Below are 21,556 nucleotides of genomic sequence, written 5' to 3'. Positions count from 1 at the left end.
TCTGTTATTTTTTCCTGAAGGTGTTAAGGAGGGAGCCACTGACTCCTAAAGTTCAAAAAGAGGGAGTTCAGTTACTGAAACAAGCCCTGTGGCAGGTATTGAAGTCCTAAAGAGAAGATCAAGGTGTTGGAAATGTCAGACCAGATCCTTTTAGAGCCTTTAGGGTGGCAATTTTTGGACTGAAGGCTATTTAATGTTATTTGCAATTTCATCACTCCATGAGTATGGGGACTTCTGTTTTAATATTGTATCAATTGTCAATGCATAAGTAATGCTTTATGGTTTTTTGTCAACTGAGAACCACAAAGTACATGTCAGACTAAATAAGCCTGAGAATGTCTCTATGAGATGGGCAAAAAAAGGAAAAACAACAGCCCTGCAAATTTTAAAAAGTATATGCATATATTTTTTATATAAAAGCATAGAAATGAAGATGAAGTAGCTTGTTGAAAGAACACTTCTACATGTTTTTCTTTCCTCTTGTCTTCTATTAACTTCCCACTGACCTTTTCCTTTCTACAGAGTAAGACTTTGGGGACACATAGCCATGATGGCTAGGGCTGCTCATTTGGGCTGTCTCTGATGTAAATGATTTCCTGACAGATAGCACTGATCACATCTTGTTGGACATGCTCACAGCAGGGAAGAAAAATTATTTGTGGAGTTTATGGTGTTCAGTGAAGGCCCAGGCAAGGAAAGAATTAGGATGACATAGGGAGCTGTGAGGTTAGGCATGGGAGGGAAGGTAACTCAGGGGAGGATTCAATTAAATGGGGGGGTCAAATCTTCACGCAGTATCTGTAACTTGTGGCAGTGGGAGACCAGAAAATCTGTGTGGGCAGAGGCATGTACAGGTTATCTACTTTTTGTCATCATGGTAAATAATGAACTGAATATGGTATGGCTGGAAAATCTCTAAATGTGTCAGCAGAGGACTAGGCAAACACAAGGAAAATATTGCAACTGTACATAATCTTTCTGAAACTACTGCAGAAGTAGAATATTTTATTAAGTTTGGATACTTGTTTTGCCAAAGGAAAATACTGTCAAGGTAGAAGTACAGAAAACAGCTATAAAAATATGTGAATGACTAAAAATTCTAATTATTTAATTTATCTAAAGAAGCTTAAGGCCATTCAAAATCATCAATTTAGTTGAAATATTTAATGTCTCAGACAAATACTAAACAAGAATCAACATCTGAAAATGGAAAGTGTCAAATCCAGAAAAAAATAAATCATACATGTTAAAAAATGTACCACTGAAAGATGTTACACAAGAGTGAAAGGTTACAGAGGGGTGATGTGGCTTGGGTTTTGGTTTTAAATCAACAAGTCTGTCATAATTAAGAAATAGGCCAGGGAGAATGGAAGAAGGGTGCTACTGTAAAATTATCCAGCTTATAGGATGATGAAGGGACATTGACTAGATAACTGTGTTTTTCCCTCAGCATTTATTTTTTATGAGAAGTGAAGTAAGGAGGAGCTGAGGAGAGTAAGAAATGGAAAGATGCATATATAGCAGCTAGCAGATTCTGCTGAAGCAGGACAGACCTCTGGAATCCTGGCCCTGACGCTGTTGGCCTGCTGTGCCTTTGGCAAGTCATGATGTCTTGCAAGGATTTTAATTCCCCAGGCATCCAGTGATTATCTTATCTACTGAAATGAAGTCGTAAGAGTGCTGCTTCTGAAAAAACCAGTTGAACTCTCACAAACAGGTTTTATTGCAACACAAAAAGAGAACAAAACCAGAGAACTTTAACTTGGTTAGTGTCTCACTTTCAAATTACATCCCAATCAAGTTTTTGAGACTTCTTGGAAAAAAATTTAGGATCAATTTGAAAGACTTGCATTGATATAGAAGTTAAAATTAATCAGCTGAGAAATGCAGAGTATAAGAGAAAGTAATAGCAGGCACTGGAAGAATTGTCAGCAGGCAACAGTGTGACAAAGGAACTATGTTAGCTTTAATTATGTTACATTATTTTATTCTTCACAAGATATTTTCTTATTACAATACAGAGACATTTCAAATTCACATGATCTAAAGAATTTCCTTTGGACATGCTGTTATAGCTACCCTTTTCCACAAGTGCACAGAAAAGTCAGAGAAGGAAGAGAAAGCTTCAAGCACCATGTTTGGTAATTCATTTTGACCTTCACTACTCATTTGTAAGTGCATTCTACTTTCTCTCTCACTTTTACCTTCTTTCCAATTTAATCTGATCCAAACAAATTATACACGAACAGTCATTTTCATTTGTGTCTTGTTCACTGAGATACTTAGCAAACAATCAACTGACGAACAAGATAAGGACAGAAAAAGAAAGCTAAGCTTTTGTTTAGATAGTGGGATCACAGATAAAGACCTAAGCAGCCCTGCATAAACTCAAGAAGCAGCGATATTATCTTTGAAGCTGTGGCACTGTGGTTGCATTTACTTGCTATATGTGCTCATGAAGGCTAATTTAAAAATAATTGGAAATGTACACAGTTTTTTTTTCCCCTTTTGGTTAAGAGAAAGGTTTATTATTTGCTTTTGAGCCTTTGTGGCTTTAGTCTGGAAAAAGCAAAGCAAAAGAATGAGCCCCCCCTGCCTACCACCCCTTCACCAAAAACACGGAAGTCATCACCTGAACTGACTGGACAAGAGGAAACAAAAAACAAAACCAAAAACCAAACCAAAACAAAACCAAAAACAACAACAAAAAAAAGAGAAGTTATATTATGGAAGCTGCTCTTCTCTTTAGGACTCAGTTTTATTTATGGTGTTGGAGGGCTGGTACCATGACTATAAATGTATGAGCAGTTCTATGGAGAAAAACACCACCCTCGGAAAAAAGCTTTGCTTTCCGAGTCAAATATTTCGAAGCACTTAATGAACATTAGCAAAATCAACTCCATAACTTCCCTGTGGAGTAAGCAGGAAGGATTAAGCCCCTCTCACGGATGGGCAAACTGAGTTACAAAGAGCTCAGGTGAGTGGCCCGAGGTGAAGCAGCAGGTCCTGCTGCTCAGGGTGGAGAATGGAACCCTGACCTCCTGTCACAGCCTCTATTCCCTGTGCACAGAACCTGGACCTTCTACAGCTCTCTGTAAAGTAATAGTCTCTAGATGAAACCCATAGGAAGCTGCAGTCTCTGAAGACATTTGTTTGGCACTTTTCACTAGCACTGCAGTCATTATTATTATAATAATAAATTATTATTATTATTGCATGATCTCATTTAAAATACATTGAAAACTGTAACCATTTTTTCTGTGCGAAAATATGTGTATACAGTTACAACATCACCAAATATTCAACTTGATGAATTAAACTAATATTTTGTTTGATAAATATAAGCTTCACTAGCAGGTTTTGCTAAGACATATTTGAATGTTGTTCTAACATGTATACAATATATATTTGCAAAATAATGTTGCTGGAATATATATTTTGTTATAAATATGTCCTCAAATGATATTTAAATATGGATCTAAGGATTTTTTTTTAAAAAACCTTAAACTTAAGACTTGAGCCTGCACATTCTGTGTCAGAGAAATAAGTTTTTTGTAGTTTTATTGGCACAGCTTTGTGTATCTGAGGAATTGTTTCCTTCCTTTGGTTTGTGTCATACAGAAGCTTAAAACCACCACTTCTACAATTATCACTGTACAATGAGAAAGCTGAATTTTCCTACAGACAATCTAAAGAGTGGGCATATATGCCAAGAACTATACTGATTGAAGCCTTATGCTAACTGCCAATGAACAGTCCAAGCCAAGCTGCTCTCAGTGGACACAGGTGTTCACATGGTTTTTAAAGATCTATGAAAAGTGATGTTGGGCTTGTCTGCTCTTTTACCTCTTCAGAAGATCAAAGCAGAAGCAAACATAAAACTTTTTTGCGCCACAAAACTCAGGGATGCAAAGGTGATATTTGGCCGCTGGGGAGCACAAGGGTGTGATTGATCAATATAATACAAAAACAGAGGCAAGGAAAAGGAAAAGTTTAAGTTTATTCTGAGGGGAATAAGGTGGAATGGGAGAAACCAACAAAAGGATTCCATGTAAGGTAAAGACTATAACAGCCCTGTTTTAAACAGGCAGGTGGTATCAGATGGGGACAGGAAAGGAGGAGGAGAACCAACTGAGCATTAGAAAAGTCAGACATCAAGGAAGGAGGTGAAGGGAAATTTGAGCCATCAGAAAAAGCCACATTGTGGAAATATTAGAGGGAAAGCATTAATATATTTTGTCTTTACTTTGGAAGTTTGGAACAAAGAACAGGGATGAGCTGAGGAAGAAACGAAATTTCGAAGGAAAGAAAAAATTCCGAAATCAGATCTAGATCTGGCTTCAGGTTTCACACATTGTCTGGAGTTTTGCTGAGCTTAAAAGGGAGGAGCCACTAAAGACTGGATTCAGATTCAGTCACACTAAAGAGACAAGGTTTTGGTTTGATACCATCTTAAAAGAAAACCCCATATAAAACAGCTTGGAGTTAGGTCTCTATAGAGGCCAAAATATAGAGTATTATGGTGATTGATATTTGTTTGGGAGTCAAATTTGTTCTGCATGAAAAAGCCAGGGAAAGGGTTCCTCTTCTCTGATTCACTGAACAGAAGGTAATTGAAAGATCTCTTTATGGCAGGATTTACAACCCCGGAGCCTCGGTCGTTTTGAGCTAAATAATAATGCATTTGCATCGTAAGTGTATCTAATTTGAATTTCGCTTCCTGCCTAAACACTTTGAAAAGATGCATGCCTTGAGGTGTCTGCCTGAATAAAATTCCTGTGGAACTAAGGCTAACAAATAAAGTATGTCGTGGTGTGTTAGAATCTGCTCTGCCCTGGAGAATAGCTCCCCTGATAAACTGTCTGATTTATAATGACAACTGCTCCCACTGTTGTATACAAGTATACCTTACAGTAATGGGGAATTAAAGAGGCTTTCATGTGAAGCAAATATTTAGCTTTGAAGTCAGTGGGAGCTGAGACAGCCCAGCACCTCACAGGATTAGTCCCTTGGGAATTAACCTTTTCACCTTACTATAGAAGAAGGATGAAATTTTAAGACAGGATTTTAATGGTGTGAGCCTACAAAGTAATAGGAAGGATGAGAATTCATAACATTTAATTACCTTCAACTGACACTAGGATAATTCTACAAGACTACATGACTTTCTCAGCACCTTATCCCTGCTAAGACTTACACAGAGTAAGTTCTCATGGAAAATGTAGCCTATGGTCCTTTGTCATAAGCTTGATCACATAATATAAGAGCATCAGGAGGGGACTTTATGTTGTTTAAGCTGCTGTATTAACTAATTCATCAGCACCACATCAATTGTGCAAAAGTAAGAGCAGTTTTTATGTTTTCCTGTGAGAAAATTTCCATCTGCTTTTTAGCTTCTGTTCAGTGTTTGAATTAGCAAAAGTACCATGGAAATCCAACTCATTCTGCAGTTTCTTGGTCAAGAGAGAACACATTTTTTTTCCAGGTATTCTTTTGTTGATGATGATATTAAAAGTGACTTTTAAATTGGCTGTTGTGAAACAAACAGAATCTGCCATTGAGGGAAAAGACAAACTGCTTATAATTAGTTCTGGCAGCTGGAGGATGGCACTCCTGCTGTTTCTGCTGCTGGCACTGTCAAGTACATCATGTCACAATGCATGAATTATCTGAGGTCAGCTCTTCACACCCAAATTGCTACCAATTATTAATTAATTAGTATCATTATGGGACTGCCTTAAAGGCCTTATCAGTCCCCTTGAAACAAATAAAGTGACTAGGAAAGAAAAGGCAGTAGAAGTGATTAGTGGTGAGTAAAAAAGTATTTCTAAGGACAACATCACATGAGTCTAATCTTGCAAGATACTTACTGATCCCCCCGATTTCTAATGCTGTCCTCATCACGTCCAAATGCATCTGAATTACATTGGAATATATATTATCTGTTACATGTTAATGTATTTTTCATGACTAAAATTTTGCTATTTAAACATTACTGTTCAACTGTGTTCTTTTATCTTGCTTTACCTGCTCTTCCTCTGAAACCTTCACCTACCATACTTTAGGAGTTGTGTCTCATAAAATGTGTAGCTATAATGCTAAATGGTGCTGTAGCTGGCATACTGTCATCTGTCTTCTGAAATAACCTGGAGAACTTAATACTGCAAAGCTTCCAGTGCAATGCAAAAGTTAAATAACTTAGAATGGGGTTTAAAAGAAAAAATGCAATGGGAGGGAAAGAAAGATGCAGTTTATTATCTGGTAATTACAGGTTAAGATTGGGTGAGATAGAAAGTTGCTACTTCTATCTGAATGCCACTTTAGGAGTCAAATTCCTTATTTATGGAAAAAAATTCATCAGCAGCTTATACTGCAGTCATTGTAACTTCACAAATAAATACATATCTAAAGCATCTGCCTTCTGCCATGACATTGGATTTGGCAGAGTAAAAAATGTGCAAACTTTGTCAGATTGTGATGTCTTAGGGTCATGCAAACTTTCAGAAGTATCTAGTCATTGTAAAGTCCTAATTATAAAATTTCTAAAAATATGAGGTGATGATGACAGAAAATATAGTGAGTCAGGCAATACTGGACCATAGGAATGCAGAGACTCTGTGGATATATGCTGATTGTATGCTCCCTCTCTGCAGAAAAGTCAATCTGATAAAATGTCCATCAATTGATGTAGAAGGAAGATGAAAACATATTTAATTGAGAGACATTAATAAGGAGTCAGCAGATAGTTCTTTAGCTCAAGTAAGAGTTAAATGTGTACTTAGGAAATAAACAGCAGGATTTTTTTCTGAAAGTATGTTATCCTCTAAACCACAGGAAACAGATCTTTGTAACCTTTTCATTTTTCTAGAGTTCATCACTGGAATATCAGAGAACCAGCATGCCAGATAAACTCAGCACCGACCTAGACAGGAAAATTTGCCCACCAGGTAAGGGAGACTTACATTTCAAATGTTCTTGGCACATAGCAGATCCCAGATTAAAGGTTATAGGGAGGGATTTTCTTCTGTCAAGTGGTGCTGAATTCTTGAAGATCAGCCACTTATTTTGGCACAGAAAGAGTTCATGTCTTCCTAAAACACTTCCTAAGAGCTTCAATTCTGCACATGGGAATAAGCTGTTAAGAAACTAGAGCAGTGCAGTAGGTGACTGTCATCTCTGTTTTTAAGTCTTTTTTTTGCATGTTTTGCCACAAAACTTCAATAACAACTCTGTGCTATTCTGTTTTAAATACTTTCCATAACGTTTCTAGGAAATAAGAAAAGCAAAAGAGCTAATCTCACACACAAGTGATTTAAATCATGGGTGTTCATTATTGTTTCAAAGCAGCTGTCTCAGCGAGGCTTTTTAAACATATATTGCCACTATTATATGTAATTGCTGTAATTGTATTTTGAATCCATAATGAATGAGGAGGTTTATCAACACATACTCTTTCTTCAAATGCACCACAATCATGATGAATATAGTAATAAGCAAAGAGTGCCAAAGAAGAAAGAAGAAGAGAGTTCTGGGGAGAATAAGAAAAAAAAAAGGAATTTTTCCAATTGAGAAAAGACCATTTCCTGTGTGGATTCCAGTTTCCAAAAATCATGTCCTTAAAAATGTGGCTGTTCTAATGCATGGAATAGTGAAAATATCAATCTTACTGTTTATTCCCTCCATCCCCAAATCTACCTCCTTTGTGGTTAATAATTTAATTATACTTTTTAACTTGAATTATATTTTTGCTTACCTAGGGTAGTAAGGATTGAGTTAGAACTTCAGCATATGGCCTGCTAAAGTCAATAAATAAAAGGGCCTAATACATAATTTTGCCATTCTTCTATCCAGTTTTGTTTAACAGCTTTCAATTTAATTGCTATTCATAGTTATGTCCTTGGATGCATTTCCAGGGTGCAGTTAGACTTACAAATGTGTAATTTGACCTGACTATTTGGAATTATATCACCTGAGACATTCACAACAAAGAAATGTCCCAGTGGTTGTAGTTAGTGCCTTATAAAACAACATCTTCTGTAACAAATTAATTAATTACTGTAAAGAACACAGAATTTCTGTGCTACATTTGAATTTCTTCTGAAATACATGTGTGAGCCGTTCAGAAGATATCCTCCATCAGCAAAATTGCACTGTCATTTGTTCATGTGCACACATTAGACAAAAAGAGTAGATGTTTCTGAGAATTGGTGACATCAGGTTTGAAAATACAGTGTCAACACAGTCTTCCCAAATAACCTGATCTCCAGTAGGATGATGAATATCTAAAGCTACTTTTCCCAATGCTTTCAGTGGAGAACACATTCTGTTGTGAGTATACCCACAACACAAAAGGGTTTTCTGCAAGCACCTGTTACCCCAAACAGTCTTAAAGAGATTTTCATTATATTGTGAGAACATAAGAGAATGAAGAATTAAGAATTTTTTGGTGATTTTTGTAGAATTTGGATATTCATAATAAACTGTTCTGAACAGTCTATCATCTTTACCTTATGTTATGTCACTGAGAGTGCAAACAACTCTCTTAGTCTTTCCTGTGAATTAGGATTCCTTTTCCTCAGGCTCCCATTGTTTAGCTCTCTGAAGAAACCATTTAATCCTTATGCCCACTTTTGAGAGATGTTTCTGGAACAGCCTTTGGACACCAGTGTGATGCAGAATCTGCCAAACTGCACCTCTCAGTGATCACACTCAGGGCACTGGGATTCATGGACAATTCCTTCAAAGGTAGACTAAGGAAAAATTCTTATGACATTCCTGTGGTTTTGATGTGACACATCAGGCATGCTTTGTCTTCTACAGCACTGTGTACATTGTACCACAAGTAACAGATCCAGACATGAGAGGTAACCTGCTACTGATAAGACCAATATTAAATTACTTTCAGAGAAGACAGAAGAAGAGTCACAAGAAACATACTTCAAGTCCTGATTTATTTTTTTTTCCTGCATCAAATGCAGTGAAGCCAACTTATCAGAACCAGTGTAAGGTCTGCCTTTTTCCACAAGGAAAGAGCTTTCATATAATCCACAACTGAGTGGAAATTAAAAATATGTGATAACTTTCAGAAATAGTAACTAGTAGGTAAAATAGCATTATTTTCAGATTATTTTTTACCACTAGTGAGACTATGTCACATGGTTTGAGGCTTCAAGTTACATTTCATGAAGTTGGTTTTTGAAAGACAGTAGGAATGGAAATATTGCCATGATCTCTGCTCATTATAAAGGGACATGTTTTGCATTTGAACATTCTCTTTCAGTGCTGTGAGCCCAGCTAACCCTCTATGAGTTCCTGAGAGCCATACTATGAACCAGCCAGAAAATAGCTATAAAAAAAAGTAACATGGAGCTCTCTGTTTTCCATTTGCCTTTAATTCAAGTAGAAGGTAATAATAAGAAAATTGGATTTAAAAATGTTTTGGTCTCAGTTCTGGCATTTAGGCTCTTTGTACAGGCATACACTAAACTGTACCTTCCCCAAAATCATCAGACCACAGTCACCCTACAGAAGCTCATGAAACAATTCTCAAGCAGCAGACTAGGGTCAGAAGTATGCACTTCAGGAAGTGTATGGTCTTGTTTGTCTCTGTGTAGTCTTTTTATATTAGAGTCTTTTACATGAGAACCTTTTCATGTTAGTGTGCATGGCCACACTGGGTAGATGGTTGTCCCTACAGCTGCTCCTGTGAGCTGTGCCAAATGAGCTCAGTGCTCTCACAGGGGTGGCCTCAAATGGTACCACCACACTGACACCTGGAACTTTAATTCTTTGAGGCCTTTCAAACCTTTCCTTTTTGGGTGTCTACAGACAAAGAGATTTAATTAAAAGGATCTGCAACTGTGACCTAACTGCTTCACAAAGACAAAACACATCTGTGTTCTTTTCTCCCCTTCAAATTAATAAGGTTAATTTGGAAGGAATACCATGGAGTCCAGAAATATCTGTCAAGTAGTTATGAAGATACAAGGATTTATTAGTAGCACTGGCTCATTTTCTTACCACAAAATTCTTCTTATCAGAAAGTGACATTTTTTTTATCAGTCTGGTATTTTTTAATGAGAAAATGGTTGATTTAAAGTATTTTATATTTCAATTAGAAATGTTTTATATCTTCTTTAGAAAAAGAAATTAAACCCCATTTTTATTTCCTGAAAAAAAAAATCTATTGCAAGTAATATAGAGATTTTTCATCTCCTTAAATACATTAATAGTATGCTGACAACCTCCCTATAAACATTTATCCTTTTCTTATTTACACTGTCACACAAAAGTATTGGGACTGACAGCTCTTAAATCTGAAAAGAGTTCAACAATGCAGGCTCAGACACATTTCTGAAATGCCAAGAAGATGAAATGCAACCACATCCTGTTGAGTATCTCTGGGTAGTAATGACACTGTGCAAAACTTTGAGACAATGTGTCCCAATTAATTAACCTCTTTGGCCAGGTTCCCTTTGTTTGGTGCAAGTTGCCATATGGAATCTCTAAATTCTTGCCTGACCATGAGTAGAGAATTTGCTAGATATGCTGCAGTTATTTAATTAACAGGTAATTCTGAATATTTTTTGAAAAAGTTCTTTCAGGTCCTACTCATTACCAGAATGTATCTCTCAGTCATCAAATTCAAAATAATTATCTATTGACAATAAAATGTAATGCATTTTACTGACGTGGGTAACCAGAACAGTTCAAATAAGAATGTCTGGGTTTGGTTTTGGTTTTCTTTTTCTACAAAGCCAAGCTGAATCAACTATTTTCTAAAGAAAATAAATACGTTATAATAGTCTACCACCAGAGGTTTTCTTAGAGGATTTTTAAAGTCCTTTGAATTTTCACTTGTCCCATTTCTCCCCAACTGGAGATTTATCTTTTGACTAGTGTTCTGTCAACCTTGTCCCCATCTCAGCCACAATGCCAAACAATCTGTAAGTCACGCGAGAGCAAACCTGTTTGAGCCCTAGGGCCTCAGCTGAAGTCATGAGAGTCTGTTAATTGATTTCAAAGGGAGCTGGATGAAGTCCCAGTGTCAGATATAACTGTTTGGAGAGTTTTGGGGGGATATGGTCGGGGTAAGCAGCTAAACATTTGAGTCATTATCTGAACCCAATTGAATTGCCAATGCAGAAGGTTCATCCATCATTTCTTTCTGCTATCCAAGTTCAGAGCTCAGGGATTTATCTGCTCCTCTTTCATCAGTGAATCACATAACTAACATGATTATTTCAAGCAATGCAGGAGCAGAACACTCCCCAGCGCTTCAGTGAAGTCACTTGGAATACAGTGGATGGAGGATCCTGTTAAAAGGGTACTGAGCACATCTGACATAAAAGGAGCCACTGGCTTTTCCCCTGGTTTAGCTAAACAGTCTGTGCTGTCTAATATCACCTCAGCACTCCTGGCTGAGTATTTAGGCAAGGAACTTCAGACAATCCCTATCCTGAATCCCTTGGCGTCTTGACAAGTTCAGACTAGTAAGTTTTTACTCTAGGTTTCAGCATTTATACACAAGAGTTTTTCTAGCAAAGGAAATTCTGAATCCTATTGCCCCAGTTTTAGCAGCTAGATTAAGGAAGGACTATGTTTAATTGACACACTTGGTTCTTTCTGATTAATTTTATGTCTTTGAAGCAGTTTGGGTCACCTTTAAGAACAACTATATAATACACAAGGATGCTGCTTCAACTTCAGAGCTCAAGAGTCTTTGGGAACTAGGGGGCCTGGAGTTTTTTGGGTTGGCCAGAGTCCCCCATCCCCTGCCTCCCTACCCTCAAAGCATCTGTGGTGCTCTCACATTGCAATTTCCTCCTCCACAATCTGACAATGACAGTGTAGCCATGGGACTTTTTCTTTCCTTTCTTTCCCCATTCTCGATGCTTCTTTCAGCTTTAAGGCTGCTACACCGTTGTCAGAAGTCTGGCTTCAATGGTCTGAAGGGAGACAGATACTGATAAATTTCCTTTTGATCTCTGCTCTGCAAAACCACTCAGTCAGGAAAAAATAGAAGGGTCTGTGTGCGTAGGGGTTGGAGGATGTGAAAGGCAAAAAGCACCCTCTCATGCTACAGTGAGTATAACTCCCACTTCACATTGGATCTGAAAGATGAATATAAAGAGTTTTGTATACATTTTGCAAATCAGGACAATGCACTGTAAGAAAATGAAGCCAATGAGCAAAATGGGGATAATGATACTGATCTCCTTTCTAAAGTGCTCTGAGATCAGTTGATGAAAAGGACAGTACAAGAGCTAGGTATTATTATAGTTAGATCATTGCAATTGCTTTTCTCAAAACCCTTATCTTTTTGTTGCATATTCATCAAGATCAGTGTTGAAAGGTTACAGTTTATAACAACTACTTTGTTATACTATAAATGAGGCTGAAAAAGAACATTTTTCATGGGGCTGCAGAAATTTGCACATATCATTTGAGGATGCATATATAGAGCTGTAGCAGGTGTCACTCAACTTTCTGTATTTGCCCTGTGTAAGGCTGGAAGGAGACAATGCCCCAGTGATCTGAATGCTGTCAAGCGAAGAATACAATACATAAACCACAAAATGCTAACTGTGATTCTGCCTAGACAAACTGTCATGAGCTTGGTGGGCACAGTCCAGGAGCCACACTGCTGCATTAGGGAGCCCTGCTCCCCAAACTCTCTCCACCTCTCAGCAAATGTGACTGCTGAGACACCACTTGCACTGGCACAAAGCAGCTCTGACTAGAGCAGGCTTGGAGGAGTCCATCCCAGGAGCAGGGCAGGGCACACTCCTGCCTGTTGGGGCTCTGAAGGCACATTCCTATGTTCCTTTACCCAATGGAACTCAGCGTTGGTAGGACTGACTGACTCTTATTTGTCAGAAGGAGCACAGGTGTAAAATTTATAGATGAATAAAAAAGCCAAAATGACAATGCTGCAGTAGGATTACTAGCACAGCAAAGAGTGTCTCAACATGAACTAAGATCCAAGGAAATGACACAAAGTATTGATACAAATCACAAATTAGCTTTTTTACCCCACAGCTACTGGGAGACAGTAATTGCATGCAGGGTATGTACAAACACAAACAAATTTAGAATTGAAAGTACAAAGGAATAACTAAGACAATTGAAAAGGATTCTTCCAGACAGAAATACATTATGCATTCTTTAACATATCACAATGTATTAGACTTTACAAGATAGCTTTCAGCTAAAATGTGCTAATAAAAAGTGACAGCAAAATACTAGTATGGAATGTGTGAGTGAAATAATAGAGCTTTTATATGCGGTTCAGCGAGGGCTGTACTACATTATTTACAGTTGATAATAAAGACTTTTATTCATGACACCACAAATTCACATGACATAACCATATAGTCACAAGTGAGTCTTCCAAACAAACACAAACAGCAAAACCTAGAGGTACACGCAAAGGTTCTGGCTGGGTTTCTGACAGGTTCTGAAATGGAGCTCAGTGAGTATTAGTAAAGGACTTCTACTAGTTTTGCCTCTCTTACTACATAAAAAAAATATTTTTGTTACACATTTAAAAAGAAGATATCTCAATGTCAATGTTGCATTTCCAGTCATCTGTGAAAAATCCTTTATGTTTTTGAGTGAAACAGTTTTCCCAGATATTTACAAAGTAAAAATACAAACTCAGTTTTATTATCTGTTGGGATTTTACAGACCATGAAGCAAAATTCATAGTAAATGCATCTGTATATAATTATTGAAAGCAATCTCCATTTAATTGATGCATTATTTGCATGGAGATGAACTTGCTGCTTATTTATAATATTTGTAAGAGGTCATTCAAACCCTCCATGTAGACCAGCAGGAGTTTCCAGATTCAAAGCAGAAATCCAAATAAAAATAGTGAAGCAGTTTTGCTTAGCTTGCAAATATGTGTATGTAGAAGAGACTTTAAATTAAGAAATGGAACAGAGCTCAGTAATAGCTGAAGACATAAAAGAACTAATGGTCATGTATGCCTTAGGAAAAGTCCACAGAGTATATTATTGCTTCGGTACTGACTTGGGGATGCATGATTTCTGGCAGCTTAAATTCTGATTTTTTCAAGAAAAAAAGTAATTTCTTTCTTGGAAATAAACCTTTTCAGAAATAAAGAAAAATAAGCATCAAAGAATATTTACCCCATCAATTTCTCCATCCAGTGGGAATAACCTATGAGATCTCAAAATATGGTTAGTTGCTCAGATCAAAAAGAGTAACCATATGTTTCTCACTATTGCTAATTACAAAGAAGACTAAATTACTGAAAAAGGCCTTAAATTTAAACAATTCCAATAAAAATAAGAGCTGGTTTATTAACAATTATGTGCTTTTAGTGCAGCTGAAATTCAGTTAAGCCTTTAAGGTATGGTTGTTACTAACAAAATCAAGTGGTGCTTTAGTCACGGGCTGAGACTCCACTGTGGGAAGAGTTCTATGAAATTTGGATAAACCCCACAGTCCTGCCTCAGAAACCATCTAGGGATAAGACAAAGGAACAGATGTAGACAAATGAGTTCAAGGAAATTAGGCAATATCAAATTAATTTATCAAAAGTAGTGATAAAGGTCTCTGCAGGCCAGTAATCCTGTGTTTGTCTCATCATCCACAGAGATCAAGGAAAGAGGATTCTGACTATAAAGAAACCATGTCCTGTCAATGTTAGTCAATAATTCCTCCCAAGCATAATGAACAAAGCTGCAAGAGGAATGAAGATCCTTGTTTTAGAATTAGTGAGTATAACCAGGGAGCACCATTATGTTTCTATTAATATCTGTGAGCCAATAATGGAAACTGAGGGAGAGACACTAAGCAGGATAAGGATACATCATTTAAAGATTTGAAAAAACCTTGGCAATCAGCGTTTTGGTAGAATTTGGCCTTGGATGGAACCAGAGGAGAGAAGCTCAATTTTTCATCCAGTGAACCTGTAAAAGTAGGAGGTAAGTAGGGCTTTTGCTGGGGAGGTGGGATAAAGTGAAGTAGGATTGTATTGAAAGGGGAAAGTGACAAAAGTTATAGGAAGAGTAAAGGATAAAATGGAAGAGTGGAGATGAAGGGATGGGACTGCTGGAGAAAGCAGAGCTCTGAGAAGAGAGTCACTACAGCACCTCTTCCTCAATGGTAAAGGAAATTTATGGTGAAGGGAAAGCAAGACAAATCAGAAACGTTTGCTGATTTCCTCTCTAAAGATTTTAATGGGATGCCATCTGAGTAGAGACATAAGTGGATACAGGAAGATGGGGACATTAAGGAGCAAGTCAGAGATGTGGGAAAAAATACCGGAATTAAGTAGATTTGCTCTGAACAGTTTCTTAGGGAAATGGCAAAACTGGGAGAGAAAACACATCTATGATATAGGAAAGCTTCCAAACCCCCAAGTCACACAGTGCTGTGCAAGATCAGGAAGAGAGGAAAGGAGCAGTGGGAGTGAGTTAGAGTTCTGCTGTCAGGGAAGGGATAAAAACAAAATGAAGAGTGGAAGACATGGAATAACAGAGGCAGGAGTTAGATCAGAGAGAAAAGGGAACAGACTGTGAGCAGAGAGCTGTGAGTTTGCTAGTCGGGTTTACAGATTGTTCTGGCCTCAGCTGAAGTGATTTATTTCTGTGAAGCTAATGACAAAGTCCTATCAATGCAATCCATCAGACCTTTAATTATCTTTCCCTGAACACCAAGTCCCAGGCATGATTTCTGTGCCACCTTTAGGAGGTCAAAGTTAAAGAACAATGGTTTCGTCATTTGAAACTGTTTGCCTGGTCCAAAAATATATCAAGTAATACAGTTGAGCTTAAATTTGGAAGAAAAATTCTTTCTTACATCAAAACTTTATAGAAACACAGCAAAGCAAACATGCTTTAATAATAAACAGATAATTAAAACCACTTGAAACAAATGTATGTGTTTTATTAGTGACTAAAATCAATGGTATGTTGCAATTTAGTTATGCGGGCTGATTTAGTATCATGTTATGTACCAGTTACATAGACATGTGCTATGGACTTAGTCATAAAAGTGTGGAATGCACCACTAACAAATTCAATTTTTTGCCCTTAACTACTCACAAAACTCCTCTTCTTCTAAAGGGAAACCACACAACATCTCTTATAAAGGGCTCAGTCAAAAGGAAAGCCAAAATAAAGACAGTCCTTAACGGCCCACTGGACCCTCACTAAAACTATGTATTTTGGGGAAAAAACAAAGAAAAGGAAAAGCAGTTAAGAAAGTTCACCCCCATCTGCAGAAGAAACTGCAGTTCTTAAGGGAGTTCAAATATTGCAATGGGATATCCATGTCATTTGGAAAAGCTGAATGTGTGAGTGTCTAAGAAAATGCTGACAGTTACTTTTCCTGTCATTCTGGTTAAAGAAGCAAAGCACATGGCTGGCTCAACAGCACATTAAGGATTTCACTCTTTAGCTTTGTACTGGAAAATGTATTTTCAAGTAACTCATTTATTAGGGCAGACATCTGAAGAAATAGGTCTTCCTTTGGAATGCAATGCCACTAATGCCAAGAAAATTAAAGCTTAGGCATTTTTACAGATACAAGCCCAAATGCCCAGCCTTGGCATGCTGCCCTAGGAATCCTTCAGCTGCCTCATGGGAGTGACTCAAGCCTGGTACTCCTTCACTGGCTGAACATCCATTATAAATGTCCTTGAATGCCCTGTGTCAGACAGTCCCTTGCACAGAGAGCCAGAAAGGAGACGAGCCCTTGCTACATCAGGGACCCGACTTCAGAGGAGAGAGAATAAGACTTCTGAATTTTAACACTACTCTGGCAAATGTATGCTAACGTCAAATTGATCCCAAAATAAAATGTATGGCTAGAAGAGACCTTCTAGGTGTCTGTATGCTGCTCCAACAGCATTTTTTATAAAACCATTGAATAGCTTATCATACTTCAGGTATGATCAAATACTTAGATTAAATGAGATTCTGAATTGTACAGAGATTTCACACTGGTCACAGGCCTTATCTTTCCCTGTAGACCACCCTTCTCCATGGGGGAAATCAAGCTGTAAGTTTATGAGCAGTGTGTGGAAGAAGAATGACTTTTTATTTTACTTTAAAATGCATTTGTTAAAATGGCTATGAGAAATAAATTGCACAGGAAGAGAACACCATGGAAACTACTCATCCAACTGCTGTTGGCTTCTGGTGGAAAGTAAATAATCCAGTGCTACCCATGCATTTGAAAATCTGTGGTGCCATCAATTATTAAAATTTGCTCTGAGACTGGCCTACATACTTCATCTAATTCTGATCCTCACTGTGCAAAGGTCTGTATTGACCTGCAAAATGTTAGACCTGCTCTCCTAAATTATTTATGATAAATAAACTTATTTTAGTAAAGCTTTGCACCAACACAGCTACATACATTTTTAAATATTGTAACGTATTTAAATATATTTAGTAAATTTCTGATATAAGTAAAGCTTTATCATTACTCAAACCCACTTAAATTGAGATTTCCTCAGAAACATATAGGTGATATATCTGAAGAAGCCTATAAATCATGCTTGCTCTGATGTGGATAATATGGACACTTTTTCTGTAAGTATAACCTCTGTGGAGGCACAGTATATGAATCAGAGCATAAGAATATTTAGATAGAATATTTAGATTTAATGTATACTAATGTGTGACGTGCTAACAAGGCAGAAGGTAAATAAAGTATATTTAGCTTTTCTCTGTGCAAAATGTCTGAACGGAATCTCTCAGGAAGGTTGTGAGGAAGCTCAGGGCCTGTAGCATTCCTGAGGAAAAGGAATAACACAAGTTGTTAGAACTGTGTTATAAACATTGTATTGCTGGTTTATTGCTTATTTAGGTGAAGGAAGGAGTGCCCCTAAGCACTCAAAAAAAATTTGGCAGTCTCCTGAGAAGTTGGAGCGTAACCTGTGCAGTTCAAAATGCAGGCATTATTGTTCTCTTTTTAAAGGGTAAGGCTTCAGTCCTTGAAGTGATCATGTTTCAGGGAATGCCAGCAGTAATATAACAACAGCAACAATGACAAATCCTGATCAGTCCTTTTCTAAAGGTGTAAATCAATGTGTTACAGTGAAGGTTAGTTTCATGAGCTTCAGAAATTTATTGAGCTAAGAGGATTGACCAAGTTAGGCTTATCATTTAATTTGGTGTTTGGTGCCCAAATCATGCTTAGAAGTTTTACTTAGGCAACTTTTAGTCAAAATTTAACAGGCATTTTGCAATGCAGCAGCCGTGGGAAGGAGTGAATCCTGGAATATTTCACCTTTCTGCTCTTCATGCCTTTCACTATCAGTTTCTGGGATGTAATGGTTCTCAGTAAGAGTGATAAGGAAAGACATTTCCTACCTCACAGCAGAAGAAAACGAGACAACCAGTGGTTCGGACCTAAAGCTGTGTTACAAGGAACCTGCCTCATGCACTGCTTGAGAGGCACAGGGCTGGACTCGAGGTGCTGTCCCCCAGCTCAAGCAGCACCTGCTGTGCATTATCTTGTCTCTCTTTGCCAGCAGCAAGATGAGGAAGAATAACAAAAGCATTCTAGCCCGTATCAAAGAGTATCAAAACACCTACACTCACAGTTTAATTTAGCTCTTTCTGGGGCACCATGAACGTGACTCTTTCCTGCAGCAGAGCTCTGGGGCACTAGTCTGCAGCCAAAAAGGAGTAGTAATAGTTCCAGTATGTCCTAATGTAACTGTGCCTGCCTCAGGCTCCTGGATCCTCCATGAATGGCTCCCTCCATCTGCTTCTTTTGAGGTGCATCTCAGTCTTTTTATAGGAGCTGTTAAAAAAAATATACTAGATATAAATCCTGAACTTTTTTCTCTCATATCCCTGACGCTGACTAATCTAATGTGGGTTACTCTCCTCCTTACTGTGGACAAGAATAGCACCTTCATTAGAACTGGTGCAAATATCCCACTGAGAAGTTTTGATTTGACTGACATTGATGAAAATGACGTGACAGGAAATCCCTGATGAACTCTAATTGTCACCTTTACTTCTCAGGCACTGAGGATTCATAATGAATCAAAAGCAGACTAGCTCATAGGCTGCCTTCAGGATGTTACCAGGTGATAATTTTTTAAATTACTTTTGCTACATAAAAGGAGCTGGACTTCACACTCATTCACAGTGTACCTTCTACTAAATTAACTCTATGGTTGGCAAGTTTCTATTAATTTATAAGATATAAAGCCCCAAGCTACCTCAAATGGTACATTACAGATCCTATAAATCCCATAGAATAATTGGGGCTTATTTTTGTATAAACAGCTTTATGAACCTAAGGTGATGAGCAACAATATGAACTAGGGTATGAGCTTGGGAATCAGAGCACTGAAGATGGAATAGTTTTACACTAGCAATGTGAGAGCACAGTGAAGTACTGCAAAGCTTGGAGGATTAACTTGTGTTGAAACTTGGATAGATTTGAAAAGGACTTTAAAATTATGAACTCTAGTAGTAAGTTTTGAAAAACCAATAATTCTCCAATACTTGTGGTACAGAAATGAAAATACAGAAAATCTTTAAATGGAAAAAATAATAGACAGCATCAAATTAAAATGAAATTGATTCTAACTCATGATTACTATTCTGGAAAAATACTTTCAAAGATTCTACAAGTTAGACTAACATCAAATGGTATTTGAATCAAAGTACATTTTAGTAATAATGTACATGTGTATAACCACCACAGTAAAAAAAGTTTTTATTTGAAAACGCTGATTAACCATTTGACATCTGAAGTGCCAGAGTGGTTGATATGATTTTGTTTATATTTCACGCCAAGGAAAATTTGTTAGACTAAGTTGCCAGGTTTTTGCATCTGGATTTTATGATGTTTGTCTTTTTAATGGCTGTATATAGAACTGATTCCAGTACTTGAGATTCTGGCTAAACGTAATTAGCTTAAGTGCTTAGAAGATGAAAGTTTATTTGCTTTATACTGGATTAAAGTGTAAGTAGCAAAGGTAGCATGAACAGACTGTGTAAGTTACCTCCAGCTATTCAAGTTTCAGAGCTTTACATGCCAGCAAAGGACAGTGGTGGCCAGAAAGTCTAAGGATGTTTGAATTTATTAAATTTGCTCTAAGAAAACATCAAATATGTTCATGGACTAAAAAGGTTAAATGAAACCACAACTTGTATAACAACTTGTCTGATCATATTTCTTCTCAAAAAAGTTATCACATATGCATATCAGACATTGGTGCTTCCAGTTTGAGTAACATTATAGCTGCATAAACTTACAGATTTCTCTCACCTTCTGCAATGATGAATTCAGCATAATTCTCACCATCACAAGAGTTGAAGGGTGAAAAGAGGGAAATGCTCAGGCCATTACTGGTATTAAATTCCAGAGGTTTATATGAACTATTAGAACAGGAAAGCAGACATAACAAAAATGATGGTTAAGACCCAGACACTGGCAAGCTAATTTTGATTTTTATGAATCATATATTAAAGTGCTAAATGAAAATAAGATTAAAATGATCAAATGCCAAAGCAGTTCCACATGGGAAAGATCACTGTTGATCATTAGCTGTGGAAAATATAAAACCCAACCTTGTAGGCAGAGACTACTGGTTGATGGAACACTCATCTTTTCAAAAGAGAGCAACAGGCATGCTTGGATGTTATTCTTTATTTATAAAAGCAAATTACATTAGTTTTAACATGCTGGAATTAATTAATTTAATTTAATTAATTAAAACACACAGTATCTGGTAAATGCTTTGATTTCTCTATAGTGCTATTAAAAGTTGGCTAATTTATAACTTTTGATTTGTTTTCTCCCCACTTTGGTATTGGAATAACCTGCAACTTTTACATCATACCAAATGACAAGTGATGTGCCTACCAGAAGCCTCTGGTTTGTTCTCCTGAAAGTCTACATAGACTTCTTTTTCCATTGAGGTAGGATGCTGCTAATGCTCAAGGGCAAGAATTTGCTGCCTTTGACTCAGTTCTGTTGTGCTTTTCTTTTTAACCTGGAGATGAATGCAATTTAAAAAGAACCTGTTTTAAAATTCACCTTTTCTGATCACAAACATTTTAAAATATACCACAGTTCAATTTTTGCTGAGTGTGATGAACAAACTAGACAAGATTCTATTGATGATACAAGTCACAAGATAGATTTTTTTTAGCTCTTAAAGCAACATCCAGCATATATTTTTATCAAAAACAATGATATTTTAATAAGATTTTAACAATGAAAATAATAAAAAATATAAACATGACATTAATACACATTAAAGTGCATTTTATATTGCCTCATTTTTATGGAATTGTGTGTAATTGTAGCCTCGTGTCAGAATGTGGTAGTATCAGTCTTCTCAGTTTCTTAACCTGCATCAGAAAATCTATGTGTGCACCTAAGTGTGTGTCTTCTTTGACACAGTTAGATTTTATCTATAGCAAGAAATAAAACAGGCCCCATGGTTAAGTGTTGTGACACAGCTTACAACTTCATGGTTGAATTCTCTTGGTATCAGGAAGCCAAATCCAGGCTCTGTGTTGATAATGTTCATTGCCCCAGG

The 21,556-nt window shown here is 37.1% G+C and overlaps 1 long non-coding RNA gene across 1 annotated transcript; it reads left to right on the top strand.

The window, feature by feature from the left end:
- Window positions 1-6,895: 6,895 nt before the first annotated feature.
- On the top strand, window positions 6,896-20,932 carry LOC148223878 (uncharacterized). Its single transcript, XR_015803544.1, has 3 exons — window positions 6,896-6,947; window positions 19,020-19,084; window positions 20,863-20,932. It is a non-coding gene; the product is annotated as an uncharacterized LOC148223878 (long non-coding RNA).
- The last annotated feature ends 624 nt before the right edge of the window (window positions 20,933-21,556 follow it).

Source organism: Sturnus vulgaris, chromosome 4, assembly GCF_052056855.1.
Source record: "Sturnus vulgaris isolate bStuVul1 chromosome 4, bStuVul1.hap1, whole genome shotgun sequence".
NCBI lineage: Eukaryota > Metazoa > Chordata > Aves > Passeriformes > Sturnidae > Sturnus > Sturnus vulgaris.
The sequence above is the reverse complement of the archived record's forward strand: the minus strand, read 5'-3'. Positions and strand labels throughout refer to the sequence as shown.